Source organism: Vicugna pacos, chromosome 2, assembly GCF_048564905.1.
Source record: "Vicugna pacos chromosome 2, VicPac4, whole genome shotgun sequence".
Lineage (NCBI taxonomy): Eukaryota > Metazoa > Chordata > Mammalia > Artiodactyla > Camelidae > Vicugna > Vicugna pacos.
The window spans coordinates 31,238,964-31,255,966 of record NC_132988.1 but is presented as its reverse complement, the minus strand read 5'-3'; the positions used below and the strand labels follow the sequence as shown (position 1 = coordinate 31,255,966).

At 36.9% G+C, this 17,003-nt stretch overlaps 2 long non-coding RNA genes across 2 annotated transcripts in view; one reads left to right on the top strand and one right to left on the bottom strand.

Moving 5' to 3' along the window:
- The window catches only part of LOC140685717 (uncharacterized), a 139,278-nt gene extending 130,159 nt beyond the window's left edge, over positions 1-9,119 (bottom strand). Inside the window, exon 1 of the long non-coding RNA XR_012059073.1 lies at positions 9,061-9,119. This is a non-coding gene — a long non-coding RNA (uncharacterized lncRNA). The remainder of the gene's footprint in view (positions 1-9,060) is intronic.
- Positions 9,120-9,314: 195 nt separating this feature from the next.
- On the top strand, positions 9,315-16,340 carry LOC140685712 (uncharacterized). The gene is made up of 3 exons (XR_012059072.1): positions 9,315-9,547; positions 14,105-14,188; positions 16,218-16,340. It is a non-coding gene; the product is annotated as an uncharacterized lncRNA (long non-coding RNA).
- The last annotated feature ends 663 nt before the right edge of the window (positions 16,341-17,003 follow it).

Sequence of the window (17,003 nt, the reverse complement as noted above, 5' to 3'; positions counted from 1 at the left end):
ACTGGGCCAAAGAGCCTTTTATTACTAGAAGACACTTTGGTTCCCAAATCCCATTATAGAATTGCCATGAGATGACCTACACCTCATAGAAGAATCCAATTTCCCAGGTGGATCTAAGGAACCAACCTTCACACGAAGCCAGACCCAAATCCCAAAGCTGTCCATCTAAGGAAAGCAAGGGTCTGCCTTCATAAAGAAAATGGCTGACAAAATCTGTCTAATAATTAATCTCAACTTTGTATGGGGAAAGTAGGGACAAGTTGTCTTTATATACCAATTTAAAAAAAACATAGAATTTGAATGAGAGATGTTGCTGTTATGAGTATACTTCACATTTGAAATGCAAACAAGGAAAAAAAAAGGAAGTAAATGCTAAATAAATAAAAATATGTGAGAAAAAGGGGGAATTTATTTTGTACTCATATAATTATTTATAAATGTTTATACAGTGAATAACCAAACAATTTTTCTTTTTAAATAAATATTTTGGAGTTAAATAAAGTCACAATTATTCAATTAATTTTTCCTTTCTTCACATGTAATGCTGAAATAGAATCTTACACCTGGGTTCTAATCAAATCAAATGATAGGTAACAAGGGCATAAATGCTGTGGTGAACCCTGTTCTCCTCCCCTCCTTCCACCCCTCAAGCCAATCTTCCCACAGACACTACCATTTAAACCACAAACTACAGACTGGGTTTGAGGACTTGCTCAGTTTCAATGAATTTTTCTAGAGTGGAGAGGGCCTTTCTCAATCACATGTGTATTCCTACAAACACAAAAAGGAATAAAAGGGAAAATATTGGGAATAAAAGAGACTATATATCCTACGTGCTCACCCAGTAGCTTCTGTCTCAGAATAAATAAATGTTTCACAGGATAGAATAAATATCCTCTAAGGTTTCTCACGTGCTACTCTATTCTCTGTGGCCCCCAAACTGTCAATTTATGAAACTCATCCCTACTGTGAATGATTAATGGAATAATTTTGCTTATATATAAAATGTATTTTATCTCTTATTGGGTAGATGGAGAGATGCAAATAGCTTATGAGGATAATCAGCATTACTCCCCCATACTGTGTGGTCCAGAGATCTTATTTTCAGGTTTTATCAACACCACTGTCAACACTGTTAAAATTTTCATGGCAATCAGTTCATCTTATGTTGGTAATACCACAATGAGTTTGTCCAGAAACTTTTCATCAATATTCATCAGTCAGGGAAAATATTTCAATGATGGAAGCATATTACTTATATTTTAATGCATGTTATAGAATAGGAAAACTCGTTACTTAGGCCTCCTCCAAGGCAGGTAACTCTCTAATTATAATGTCCATGAAAAACTACAACTAACATTTATTGAGCTCCTCCTATATGCCATTCCTGTTAGAGACACTTTGTATGTACCATATCATTAAATCTACACAACAATCCAGTAAATTAGGTACTATTTTATCCTTTTACAGATGAAAAAAACTTCAGAAAGATCGGGATTTAAACCAAAGCAAGATGAATCCAGTTATGTGCATTTAATTATTCTATTAGCCCTCATTTCCTATAACTTGAAGTCCGAAAAAAAAATGTTTTTAAAGCAACATTTGAAAGATATTGGCTATGTTGGCTCATGCCACTTGCACTGCAGTGTTTCTTGGCTGCCTAATATGTAAATGAAATATTCTAAAATTTATTTTTGCTGTCCTGTCTCTTTTTCAGGATGCGGAGGGATAACCTTACCTGTGTAGGTAAAGTAGCACATGCTTGTTGGAGGTTCCATCCACCTGACTAGCAAGAGAAAGATACTTCGTATAGACTCCTTTCCTCTCTAGGTACAACAACAATTTAAATTTCTCCTTTAAAACCCATTTGCATGGTCCATCTGTTCCAATTGGCTACTCTCCTGTTTCATGGTGGCTACAGGAGGGAGGTGAGGAATCTACTTGCTGGGGGAGAATCAAGCAACATTGTATTAATTAAATTTGCATCACTGTTGCAAATACACACAGGGGTCAGGGTGATGATGAGTGCATTTTATAAATCAAATAAATGAATAATAACTTCTAGAGGCTGCTAAATGTAAAATGTTGGAAGAACAGAAACCAAATGAATACAAACTGTGTTCGAGGGTTACCCTTTCCAATTAAAACATACACTGAAAACGTTAACCTGATTCATAATCTAAATAAAACTCCCTTTCTGAATGGTTTTCCATCTTTATGAATTTTTTATTACAACAGAAGTTAACCAAATGAAAGTCATCCTTAATGAATTCAATGCTTTTAACTTTCTGAAATAAAAAGAAAAAAATGGAAAGAAACATAAAAACTGCCATATTTCTCAAAATTCTCCTGCACACACATCTCAAATGCTAGGCTTTTGCTCTTGTCTTTAGGGACTGACTTAAAAATTCAGAAACTATTTTTTGTGGAAAAGACAGAAAAATGAAAGGGAGAAATAACTAGAGGTCAGGAGGGAGTGAAGGAGTAAAGAAAGTAAAGAAATTTCAAAAAAGAAAAATGAGAAATGAAAAGGGGATAGTTCAAATATCTGTAAGAACCAACACACTGTAATTAATATAATAAAATTCAAGGTTCAAGGTCACCAAGCTTTGAAACTTAGCTGAGAATAAACTTTATTTTTCAAAATAGCAAAATATACAGAATCTATTAAAACTGGAGCAAATGAAGCAGAAATTCATTGCAAACTTTCAGCACATTATTTTCTTTTCCAATTTTTGGTTTATATGTGCTATTTTCAACATCAGTTTCTATGGTGTGACTACTAATCAGGCTGATGGTATTCTGCTAGAAATTGTGGGCTAACCAGAGCATGGTTAGATTTGATTTTAAAGAAATAAGCCCTACCTTATAAACCAACAGAACACCTATTAATTGGAACATGAGGTTTGAAATTGAGAATAATTTGCCTAAAGTGATATCCCTTTAAATCAATGGGAAACCTACAAATTAAAAACAGTATCTTCTTTTTCCTACTGATCTGAAATAAATTACAGTAAGGAAAGAAAATAAGAAAGGATAGAAAGAAATGTACAATCAAAGGACACACACATCAGTCTTTCAATTGTTAGGGCAAGTAGGCAGCAATCCACCCCAGTCTTTGATCACAGCACTTTGCTGTAATGTGGCATAGAGATCTGTCATTTTATGTGGGTGCCATAACATGCAAAATGTAAGGAAACATTGCTGCAAGGATTTGAAGTTTCACTGGATGTATTAAAACCACAGATGTCATCATATTGTGAATCCTCATAAATTTCTTTAAGAAACAACTAGATTTTTAAAATATTGATTCCCTATTATAACTAAATTATGGGTGATCCTCTTTTTTAGCCACAATGTGATTAAATCCTTACAGAAGCTTTTTGTCACTCAGCCTAACTTTATATTAGTCAAAAACACAACATAAAACATTTGGGAAAACATAGTATTTAAGTTGGTGAATGACCATCATTCTAAAGTCATTTTCCATATTAAAAAAAAAAGACTTTCTCTTGATTAAAAGAGATCTTTCTTAAATAAAATATACTAGTAATAGGATGGAAAGTAGGGAATAAGGACTCAGCCTCTTTTGCATAACGTAGTATGACCAGGAGGCACAAATGTGTCCTCTGAACAAAGGCTCATGACATCTGCTGTTCTGGTACCAATCATGAAGGCATCACATCCACCTTTCTCCACATGATTGTCCTTATGCCCTTAAACTCTAACTTCTATATTACTTTCAGAAAGGTTCCCACAGCACCTCCCTAGAACATGGAGCACTAATAGTAGAGATAGAACTCCCGAAGGGTACAGCAGATCTGCTGGAATTCAACAAAAACGTTCCAGAAAAATAAGTACAACTCCACAAATAGACATTCTTTGGGGCTTTTTTTATGAAGAGACCTACAAAATTCGGAGAAAAAATTCTCAAAATTTTGAACTGTTTTGGCACAGCCTCATTAATAGAAGATATTTAATACCGAAAAAAGAATACAGAATCAATGACTTCTACATAAACATAAAACTTTTACTTCAGTTTTTACTACTCACTGTTAATAGGTTTTTTTTCTCTTTAGAAAAAAATAGGGTTTTATTTAGCAGAACACTTGTACATGAAGAAAGACTAACAATATCTAAGAGTGACCAATCATCAATCAACTTTTAAAACTTGTGCTCCAAGCCAAGTGATCACTAGAGAATTTGGTGTTTGTTTACTTGGAACTAGCTTTTACTGAATATAACCAGGCCATAGATTCACAAAGGATGCCTTCTAAATGAAAGTAAAGAGAGAAATTAGAGGAACTTTTCCACTGAAAATTCACAAATTAGTTCAGACAGATCTGGAAAATTATAAAGGAAATAAAGTAAATGCATGTGACTGATAATAGACTGTGGTTTATGTATGTTAGATTTGGTGGTTTTGCCGTGCAGATGACTACAATGAACTCTTTTTACTCCATCATTTTTATCTCATCTGTTTGGTACTAAGGTTACTCCCCTTAAACTTCTCAGCCTTAGCCCAAGGTTTGATTTTCAAATCTAGCCATAAGCTAGTATAAGCCCAGCCCAAATATATCTCAAATAATAGAACAATGTTTCATTGAGTTTCCTTTGATGTTGCATTGCACTGTTCACGTCTTCTGGCAGAGCGGATGAAAGCTATTGATATAAGGTATTCAGTCAAAGACATGTGTTTACAATTACAGCCTTCAAAATAAAGAGAGGATACATAACCATATCCCTTGGGGTATGGAAATTACACCATTAGAGAAGAATGGCCAGAGGCCAATGGTTTGTACTGGTATACCTAATGAACAGTGTACTTCCATCTCCAAATGCACATTCTATTTATAATAACATACGCTATTTTTCAGATGAACAGAAAAATTAGGCATACCTGGCACAGCTACATAACTAAAGGCTTGAAAATATTACACTGATAAAGCATAATAGTATCTGGCACAGGAAAGGCATGTTTAGATGAGGGCATGCTGGGAAAAGGTGCTTACATACATCACAAGCAAAATTACACCCTGTTGTATAGAAGAGAGTACACAAGACAGAATTTGGGAGATGAGGTCTCTGTGTTACACGTTGAACTGTTACCAAATAGCAGCTTCAGAACCGATCAGCAAACTCCTCCAATGACCTGGATAATAGGCAATTTCCAAGTTTCAAGGGCAGAGTGGTAGTGTAAATTCTATGATGTCAGACCAGCGATAGAAGGGTGGACTCCACATTAGATTCTGAGCTCATAAAATTTGGAAGAAACTTAAGGGCTGCCAAATGTCCTGGCTCTTGCTCAAATTCCCTTGCCTGCACTGAATCAGGAAAGAGGGAAGTAAAAACTGCTCACCTAAGGGGTTACAAACCCACAACCTGATCAATGAGCACTAATGTTGGTAACCATTGGTGCATCTTTTTTTTTCTACTTGTGAAACAGGAAGGAGAATGCAAAAATCACTATAAGAACGATAGAAAAATAAGAAAATCTGGCAAGTCACTTCAGCTGCACTGAAATACTGAAACCTGAGGGAAGCTGATATGTGCCATATGTTATTCATTATACCAGAAAAATAAGGAGAAAATGTTATGAGGAGCAACCCTATTGTCCAGCAAGAAAAGGGAAAGAAGTAATGGGCAATGCTATGGAACTAGTTATTTCATAGTGAAAGCTGGCTGTCATAGCTCAGTGCATGTTTACAGCTTTTCAAGGTGTCACCTAACAAGCCCATCCAAAGTACATTTTCCTTAAATTTACAGGTAAAATCATTATTTACAATTCTTACCAGAGTAAAACAGACTCATATGAGCCAAGAGAAGAACCCCACAGGCCTTCAATCATAAGTGCCACTGAGTTCTTATCGTCATCTTTATTAGTCTATCCATTCCTAAAAGCTGCCTTGTTTCAGAACTGACAGTTGACTCCACATTTAGTCAGGTACACAGGAGTTCAAAGAATAAAGGTAGATTTTTGAAAAGCAAAACAAAAGGTAAACATAACTTCTAGTCACTTAGTAAATTAGTATAAAATGTTAAGATTCAGAAGCTCAACAATATATTTTAATGCTTTGAAGTGAATTGTGTATCTTAATACAGCACGTACAAGAATAACGAAAGAAAAAAGGATTTTTTATGCTTTTTCAAAAGGGCTTTGGAACTTCTGAAAAGTATAGGTAATGGCAATACATTCAAAGGCACTTAACCTTGGCCATAAGAGAAACTTCTTTACTTTAAGATCTATGAGGCACTGCAGTGTGCTGTCAGGAAGAGCTGTAAAGTCGCCAATGATATACAATTTTATCAATAGGGTATAACCCATGAGTCCAAGGCCAATTAGATAGCAATACACTCAGGGCCAAAAGGAAGGTATCAGATATAAAAATTGCTTTAGGGTATGACAGTCAACACGTCTAGTGATAAAAATGCAATCTGCATCACAGTTGTTTTATTTCTCTAACTCCTTCAAAGGTTAAAGAATCATGGAATGATAGCATCTTAAACCTGAATCTTCAGAGATCTTCTAGTCTCTTTCATTTTACAGATGTACAGTGTTACATTATACAATACGTAACTGAAATACAAAGCTGTGAACAGAGAAATCTAAATTTACTCCACAGCTCCTACATTCCCAGTTAAATTGATGGGCAAAACTCTAGCCATCTTACATTTAAATTTAGTTTGACCCTGTCCCCATAAGTGGGGGTTGAGTATAGCTCAAGTGGTAGAATACATGCTTAGCATGCACAAGGTCCTGGGTTCAATCCCAAGGACCTCCATTAAAAAAATAATAAATAAACCTAATTACCTCCCTCTAAAACAAACGAAAAAACACTACTTCATAGAACTCTCTGCTCCCTGCCAAAAGAAAAATGCAGTAGTTTTTTTTTCTTTTCTCATTTGGCCCTCACAGTCACCAAAATTAATTTTCGAATCATTTTTCCTTGTGGTAATTACCCTAAAAACCTCTATGTAAGTGCCATGAGAAAAAAAAAAATTGAGAGGAAAAAAACACTTTTTGCTTGTTTAACCATTATTTAAAAAAAAAAAGACTGATTCAGAATGCTGAAAAACTGAATGAAGTAGCTTATTTTTGTTCAGTCATGGAAGTAGATGCTTCTACCAGAAAAAAAAAGGTCTCAATGAATATCTGACCAGCTATTTGGAAGGTAGGTAGGTGAGAATCACCCTTTGGTGATTCAGAACGACCAACCTGAGATAGCAGACAGAGGTTCTAGGTTGCCTTCTTTGTAATCAGCAGAAGTTTTATAAGTTTGAAAAAAAAAAAAAAAACAGAACAGTATGATCCAATGTAGCTATGGCCCTGCAAGAACTTGGATAAAGCCTAATGGCAGCGACAGGAGAAGGTCCTCCTGGACACCAGTCAATATGAATCTACTTCACAGATCATCACAAACCCTCAGCAACAGCAGAGGGGTGCTCAAGCACGGGTGCAAATGAAATGAAATCTTTGAGACCTCAGATCTCAAAGAATTGGCCCCACGTCTCCCAGAGACAACATCAGGACTAGCCACATGTTCAACTCCACATAGAGAAGGTTTTGGAAGTTATGTTCCTAATCCACCTCCTTAAATGAAGCAGGAGTCAATTAAGGAAAAAGAAAATATGCAGGGCATTTTATTAACGGATATCATATAGCCTTAAGTTTCTGTTATGTTAAAGACTATTCCAAGATTTCTTCAAAATCTTGGCCCTCAGCACTTTGTAGGGTCTCAGGATTTGGGATAAATGGTGGGAAATGAAACAGAAAAGAGATGAGAGTAGGATCTCTAACTTAGTAGATAAGAATGGAGCTTCTTTATGGGCATTTCTATCAATCAAATCTTAGAAAAATTTAGGAACATTAGACAATTTTACAAGCTTTCGGGAATCTTTGGAAAATGTGATTCTAAAACAAAAAAAATAGGGGTAAATGGAGAAAACATTAATAGATGACTACATATATTAAGATAGAGAGAGAGAGCGATCCACCTTCACCAAGTCACACACACATATTTCACCCAATGGTAGTTATCAGGGCAACATATTATAAAACTTAACAATGCTGCACTGAACTGTATTTTAGCAGGTGAGCTTCTTAGGCAAGGACCATTTCCTTTTCATTGTAAGATACCCAGAGCACACATTAGAGTTTAGCACAATGCCTGACAAACTAGTGGCCTCTCCACAATGTTAGTTTGAAACAGGACAATCTCCCTCTATGTCTTTTCATCAAGCCTGAAGACAATAAGTTTAGGACAAGAAACAATAGCACTGAATATTATGGTCATGAGAGGAATAAAAGTGTATCATCAAACACATGATTAATATTTACCTTCTAAGGGGAGTTAATGGAAAAATTAAAGAGGAAATTCTATGCTTCTTGGATTTCTAATTCAGTGTCTAGAGTTTGTTGTGTCACAGAGGCATAAATCAGTAAGCGAAGATTAACTAGAAATTTAGCCAGTTGCATTCAGTTACCTGTGTCACATTCATTTTTCACAGGAAGAGCAGTGGCCTCTGGAAAGAGTGCTTAGCCTGTGGCAGAACGGGAACTAGCCTAGCCAAAGTTTACAGAAATAATCAAATCGTGGTTCAGAAAATCTATATTGACTTTTCCCTACAAACAATCTTCCTGTATGCCTTTAAGGCAATCTGACACTAAGTGCTTACTAAGACACTTACTATGTGGCATTCTGGCATTTTGTAACATGAATATATATAATCCTCACAACAAGTGAGAAAACTGAGAAACAGAGAAATAAATAGTCTTATGCAAAGTTACATCACTAGTAAGGGGCAGATCTGGGACTTGAGCCCAGTCAAGCTGGCTTAGAACCAATATCTTAATCATCATATTATAAAAAGCAGCCTCTAAACTTTTGGTTTGATGTGCTAGTTAATTCAGGATGTAAACTCAGTCAGCTCAAAGTTCAAGGCTATGCTTCCCTGTTGCAATTTCTCTCCCCTCTTCTCTTCCCTGAGATGGTATCTGGGTACAAATAATATACTACACAGCATTCCAGCAGTAAAGAAAAGGATTCTCATATTCTATACCTGTGTTGGCCTCAGCTATACAGCCTCATTCTGCCTGGTCTTTGGGTATTGGCTTCTGATCCCTTGTTTCCTCCTGATATAACAAAATTACCTATTTCCTTAGGACTAGTGCTAGAATCTGATAATTCTGTAATCTCTGCTATGACCTCCCATTGTGATGTCTATCACCTTCTGTGCCCTTCAAACTTGACTCTGTGCCCAGGACTCTTTCAGTCCATCAGAATGCCTCCTTTTTTGACTTCCACTGGGGCATGTGTAAACTTCTGGATGTCTTATTTGCCATTTTTGACCACATTTTTTGCCTGGGGTTCTGATCACCTTGTTAGGACTCCCTGAGCACATGCTCAAGAAATGGAAGCAACCTAAGTGTCCATCAATAGATAAGTGGATAAAGAAAATGTGGTATATGTATGCAATGTAGTATTACTCAGCCATAAAAAGATTTGCCACAACATGGATGGATCTGGATGGAATTATGCGTAGTAAAGTAAGTCAGACAGAATGAAAATACTGTATGTTTTTATTTATATGTAGAATCTAAAAAATAAAATGAATGAATATAACAAAACATAAACAGACTCTCAGAACAAACTAGAGATTACCAGTGAGGAGGGCATGGAGGGGCAAGATACAGGAAAATAATTGAGATACAAACTGTTAGGTATAAAATAAATAAGATACAAGGATATAATGTACAGCACATGGAATATAGCCAATATTTTGTAACTGTAAATGGAGTATAATCTATAAAAATACTGAATCATTATGCAGTATACCTGAAACTAATATAATGTGGTGAATCAACTATACTTGAATTTTAAAAACAAAATTAAGAATACAGCTTTACCACAATTGCAGTGGGGAAAATAAACAGAAGAGGGGTTAAGAATGGTGTAACAAAAATCCCTTTATGGTGATGCTATGGAAGTTCAGTTGACAGATAATGGTAACTTGGAGTTGGGTGATAAAGATGGAGAAAGATGGGTTGAGTCAAAATATGTTTTTAGTAGAACGGAAGGACTTGGTAACAGATTAGATGTGAGGGTCAAACGATAAGGAAAAGATCTGAAAAATCAGTGAGGGTAGCAACTATGATCTTCCTATTCATCCTTGCATTTCCAATGTCCATCAGTGTCTGACACAATGAAGGCACACAATAGATATTTGATGAATGAACAGATGTGCAAATGAACTGAGGTGCTGTGCTTTTACTAACCTGGGAAATAATGAAGAAGCAGATTCAGATGTTAGTATCATGAACTCAATTTTAAACATAGGGAGTTTGAGATTACTGTCTCATTTAGGGAAAAGAACTGTAGGCAGTAAATGTATGATTTGTCGACATAAAACTAATAGACTACTAGATATTTCTCCAGCAAACATAAGTATATTTGGGATCAGCAAAGAAATGCAATTCAGGGTCTACAATCATGAGTCACATGAAAGTTCCCACACAGCAAGAGAAGCACATGCTTGTAGAGAATAAAAGGAAGCCAGGAGGGTTATAGTAAACAAAGAGCTCATGGTTTTTCATTGGTTGAGTCCTTGTCAGAAAAGGAGTCTTTCTTTCTGTTAAGCCCTGCTTGGTCATAGGGTATGAGAACTCCTCTCTTTCTGGTCTCATTTCAATTGTGGTTTCCACTTTTTGGTTTTTGTTTGTTTGGGGGGGGGGACGGTTTGTGCTCTTCTCCTTTTGATCAAGCTCTTTCTCTAAAAGCATCACTCATCAAGAGGTCAGGTTTTCTGGCTTCAATGGCTTTTTGTCCCTCAATGCCAGGAAGAAACTTTGCTGGGTGTAGTATCTCATTTTGGAAGGTAAGTACACAGATTGGAAACCTACTGAGTTCACATTTGAGTAACAAGTAGGAGGGAGAACTCTCAGGCCCTTTTTTTTTTTTAAATCTAAGTCCATATGCTATCAAGATCATAAATACTTAAAATCATTTAAAGCTTTATGACATCATCAAAGGTTTGGTGACAAACTTCCAATAGACTTGGTCCAGATATCTTGGGAAAGCTATCTCATCAGATGTCATCTGCTTCAACTCCAGGAAATCCTCCCTTTCAGGTCCTCAGATGATAATACAGGTCCAGTCAGGGTTCACTGCTTTCTTTACATGTGTCACAGGAATATGAAAGTCTATTCCTTAAGGTCTGGCCACACAAGAGTTTGTTAGCAGTACCTGATAGAGGCCTCTCCAGCAATGCTGAAGAGAGTTCTTCTAGAGGTGTCTTTCCCAATGTACGAAATCTCCAAGTTTCAAGGTGTGAAGCTTAAGTACTTCATCCCCAGAGACTGTACTGTGAAAAGACTGCTCTACCAAAACATGGTTATTTTTAATAGGAGTAATTAGGCCTTTGCAATATTGTAGTGTTTCTCCTAATATCAGTTGTCAGTTAAAAGGAGAAGGACCCAAGTACATTAGGTGTCCTATGACCAACTCAAAGGAGAAGAGTTTATGAGCTCCAGAAGGGGTGGATCTGAGATTTAGAAAGACTAATGGCAATGCTTTTGGCCATGGTATTTGGAGGGCCTTTGCAAATTTTGTCAAATGAGTCTCAATAAAGCTGTTAGTGTGTTAGACTAACCCAGAGAATTGAGGGTGGTAAGAGCACTGAAAGTATTGTACAACTGTCCAAATGTGATGCACTTGTTAAAGTACCTGGCCAGTAAAATGGGTTTCTTGATCAGTATGAATTCTGAAATTATCCCAGGTAGGAATAATCTTTTCCAAAAAAAGACTTCAGCCACAGAAGAGGCAGTATCCTGTCTGCAAGAGAAGGCTTCAGTCCAGTGTGAAAATATACATACAGTGACTAAAACATTTGCATTCATTAAATGGAGGAAGTTGTGTGAAATCCATTTGCCTGAGCTGCAGTGGTCTATTAGGTAGTTTTAAACATCCAGAAACAGTATGAATAGGCCTCCCTGGGATGTACCTTGGACAAGAAGGGCAAGTGAAGCTGACACTTCTTCAGCCTTTTTAATGTTTCCCTACCACTACTGATTCATAGATGCTGTCATTCTGTCAGTAGATCAATGGTTTAATGCATATACAGTAATAAGGAGTATCAATTTTAGACTCTCTAGGAGGACTGGGTTATTTGGGCTAAACCAAAGCTTTCTCTTTTTTCAAAACAACAATTGTTGAATTTCCAATCTTGTGCTTCCCATTTCTACGGATAACTCTTGGGCTCCTCTAGCCAGTTTCTTATTTTATAATTTGGAGAATCTCTCTTTGGACCATGACAAAGGTTTGGCTGCTGGTAGTCCCTTGAAGGGCAGGATTCCTTGTTGGAATATCAGCCAGATCATTTCTCTTAGCTTCCAGAATCACATTTATAATAGCTAATGAGGCCATTAAAAGTACTGCATCGAATAATTCCACTTCTATTTTTATTTATTCTGGAAATAAAGGAAACCATTTTGCTCCCATAACATGACAAAATCATGAGCCATTCCAAAAGCATATCTACTATCCATATAAACACTGGCTAAAGTACAAGCCTGTTGGGCTTAAGTACCCACAGGTAAAGATGCTGCCTCAAAAAGATGAAAAGGAACAGTAATAGCATACCCAGCATAGTACTTGCCAGTGTCATATTTTAAATAAGAACCATGAGAAATCAGTGTTACCCACAGGAACTTCTTGTAGACCATCATGAGGAGTCAGGAGGTGTTCTGTGTTTATAGGGTATTGATTAATTCTGAGACGTGGTTTGGAGGTATCTCTTTGAATCATGATGTAAGGTATACTGTGAATTTTGCCGGTATCAGTTGGAGATTTTTAGCATAAGGAAGGTGGCCGCTGATACAACAGACACAAGTGACCAGAGTTTGCAAAGTCATCTAGTACCATCAGAGGTGGAACAAATAAGAAATGTCAAAGGATCACTTAATTCACATGGTAGGTTACTTGCATAACTAGTGGGATTGAGCACAGAGAGTGTGGCTCTGGTGTCAGGTAAGACTGGCATCCCCAATGTGGAGCAATGCTTCTCCAAGCTGATTCAGAGGGAGGATCAGGAATAGCCCCTGTAGCTCCTCATAACTGTGTGATGAACAAATGAGAGGATGTCAGAAAGGCTGGTTAAGAGGCTGTAGGCACCTAAAGAGCTTAAACATGTTCCATCTCTTTTCCAATGTTCTGGCTCTTTTCACTAATAACAGAAACTAGGCACATTTTTATTTCATAGAGGAGTCTTCATTTGCTAGGATTGAAGATTAAGAATTTTGGCAGTCTTTCTTTCAGGGGACTCATCTAGAGTGCAACTGAGCTGGTTTGCAAGATTAACTAAATCTGGACTAGGCACAGTTTCCCATTTCATCATAATCCTTCTTCCTAGAAGGGACAGATCCCAGTTCAGCCCATTAACAACCCCAGAGTTATAAACTACCCAGGTAAAATCAACACATTAAAGAAGACCAGAATTTTCTTTAAAAATAATCTGAAGTCAATTGTAAGAGTCATAAACAGATTAATCAGAATTTTTTGTTTCTATCAACAGACTTTGGAAAGGCCTTAGGAGTTGCTAGATGAAGTCACCTAGCAATTACCCAAGCTTGATCATGTAATAAGTTAGCAGGCTGTTCTCTTGGTTGTAATTCTAAAGATCTTTCAGGATTTTCCCATTCCTCAGTTGTCATCCAATGCTGGGCCTGGCCTTTACCAACAAGCATATGAACCAGTTGATAAAAGTCAGAGAAACCAAGCTGAGAAGTCTGAATGATTATATTAAATTCTTCACAAATCTGTGAGAATCTCCAGATACTTTGGGAAAAACTTGACAATGGCTTGTAGTTCAGCCTTAGTCCAGGGAGTAAAGGAAATTAAGGATTTAGACTCTGGATCTCAGAAGGCTTAATTTTAAAGGAATAGGTTGTGATAAATTCAGAGGAAAAGGGAGTGGGTAGAGTTTCAGAGAAAACATTAGTTAGGCAAGAAGATTACCAAGGAGGAATTGAGGGTACAGGTATACTCTCATTTTTTTGCACTTCGCTTTATTGCATTTTATAGATAATGTGTTTTTTTACAAATTGAAGGTCTGTGGCAACCCTGCATCAAGCAAGTCTATCAGCACTTTTCCAACAGAATTTGCTCACTTCATGTCTCTGCATCACATTCTGGTAAATCTCACAATAATTTAAATGTTTTCATTATTATTGTATTTGTTATAGTGTCTGTGATCAGTGAACTTTGATATCATTATTGTAAAGATTATGACTCAATTAAGACTCAGATAATGGTTAGCAGTTTTTAGTAATAAGGTATAATTAAATTAAGGTATGTATGATATGTTATAAGGTATTTTTTTTTGGTTTTTATTTATTTATTTTTTTTACATAATGCCACTGTACATTTAACAGACAACAGTATAGTGTAAGCATTACATTTATATGCACTGGGAAACCAAAAAATTTGTGTGACTTGTTTTACTGCAATATTTGATTATTGTGGCAGTCTGGAACTGAACCTATCACATCTCTGAGGTATGCCTGTATGTAAAAGGCATAGGTGGCAGAAAGTAAAGGAGAAGGATGAAGCGAAAGGTGGAGTCTGAAACAAAGATGCTAAGAAAAAAGTTTGAGGCTTCAGGATCAACTTTATCTTTCTTTGTGTGTTTACCTCCATTAGTCTTCAGATCTTTTTTTGCTGAAAAGTAATTTTAGGCTTCTGATAACATTTGGAAGCCTCAAGATACCAACTGAAATAGGCATACCACTCAGTTCCAAAAACTGATGAGCTATTGTGATTCAATTCAATTTTTAGAAAATTAATTTTGGGTATTTTGAAAGTTCCCCACATTGGCCTTAGTTAGTCATTTAGTTATAAATGTGCTTGAGGAAGGATTGCAGTTTAAAGGATTGAAGCATAAAATTGGCTGGAGTCCCTACAGGGATGGCCCTCAAAATATTTAGATAACTGAGATCCTACTTCTCACAGGTTTTTCTCCATGTAAAATGACAATTTTCAAAAAGCTTAAACACTTTACAGCTCAAAGAACTCAATTAAAACAGTTTGCAAGTCTAAATACTAGTCAACTCCAAGGAAATAGGTTAGTTCCGGAAAAGTCAGGCCAAAGCCTTTTTCAGCCAGTTTCCAGAGAATAGCTTACTCGAAAGATATAGGCCAAAGGCTGAAAAACCAGCAGTTTGAGTGAAGCAGCCCCTGCTTCCAAAGGAATGGATCAAAGGGATGTTTAATTAGCTTCATTCAGTTGAAACAGTCCAATTAAAAATCATACCTAAATGCCAAACAAGTACTTGCATAGAGAATAAGGCCTTAACAAGAAAGACAAAACCTTAAAATAGATCACAGGCTCAACCTGGAAATTTTCAAATACAAAGAGAGCATGAGCTCAGATCCAGGAGAAAGACATACCTTCAAACTCCAACATCAGAAAGAAAAGCAGTAAGCAGCAATAGCTTCCGTTGTGGGTACTGCACCTGTATGCTTACAGACCCTGAGCCTTTGGGGCATATTCTCTAGTCCCAGAATACACCACCAAAATGTTGGCCTGAAACAAATAGACTACCATGTATTTCTCCAGCAAACATGGATGGATTCAGGAGCCTCAGAGAATAGCACAATTCAGGGTCTGCAACCATGGCAAGCCATGTGAAAGTTCCCATCCAGCGAGGGGAGGAGAATGCTTTTACAGAGGGGGAAAAGTTGGGAGGGCTGTAGGAAACAAAGAGTTCATGGCTTTTCATTGGCTGAATCTTTGTCAGAAAAGGAGTATTTCCTCTTCCTATTGGTTTCCTCTAAAGTTACAGGCTATGAGAGCTCCCCCTTCTGACTCCTGAATCTACTTAACTGAGGTTGCTGATTAACTTAGATTTTACAAGTCAAAAGGAAGATTTGGCCTGGAGACACTCATTCTGGCATTGGTGACATATGAAAGGTAATGGGAAGCAGAAGTACGGAAAAGATCACTTAGAAAAAAAGTATTAGAAAGAGAATGGAAGAGCACCTAGAAACCCAGCCCTGAGGGACAGTAACATTTAAAGTTCAGGCAGAAGAACCTGCCCCATGTCTCCAGCTAATTTTTCCAGTAGTGAATTAGTGTGCCACACTGACTATCTCAAAACTTAAATTTGAAGAATACTTCTATGTTATTAATAAACATTTATTGAAAAATCTTCCTTTTATCAGATAATCTCCTAGGTGCTGAAGATACAGACCTAAGGCTGCCCTTGAAGAGCTTAGTGATCCAACCCGACATGTGATGTTTGTTCTAAATTGCTCCACATTCTATGACACCTAAGAGGAAGGGGCCAAGATTAAACACCTTCTGCCTTCATCATAACGAGTGCTCTGGGCTCAGCTACAGAAAAATAGTTGTAGTTCTGCACATCTGAGTCATAGTTTATACATTTGCAATCTGCTATACCATGTAATGACTAATTAAACCTCTCCTACAGATGCAAAGGAGACATAGTAGAGTGATACAGAATGAGGATTTAACAAAAAATGAGAGAGCATATCTGTAAATATGACTTCCTGAGTGACTTGATTAATTAATGAATTGCCTTTTGCAAAATTCCTCACAAATCTCCCCCTCTAAGAGAAGTTAGCAGGAATCAGAAAAGCTCTGCTCAGAGCTTGTCTCTGGGAGTCACAGAACAACCACCCATTTGAGAAGAAACTGAGGCTGTGGGGTCCACACATCTAATTCTTAAAAAAATTAGTGTTTAGGTTTAGGAAGAGAACCTGCCCTCAAGCTCTCAACTGAGTTGCCCTTCTAGACTATGATTTCCAAAGAAAATTAATAACAGAATGCATATATGCAAGCCCTTTTCCATGCAAATCTCATGTGATCCTGAACACACCACTATCTGTGAATTAACCAGAGTTCTGCATCCCAGGCTAGGTCCTAACGTGGCTGTGCTTAGAACTGATTTTGGAGATTAGGCACTCCCATAATCTCCAAGACTTTGT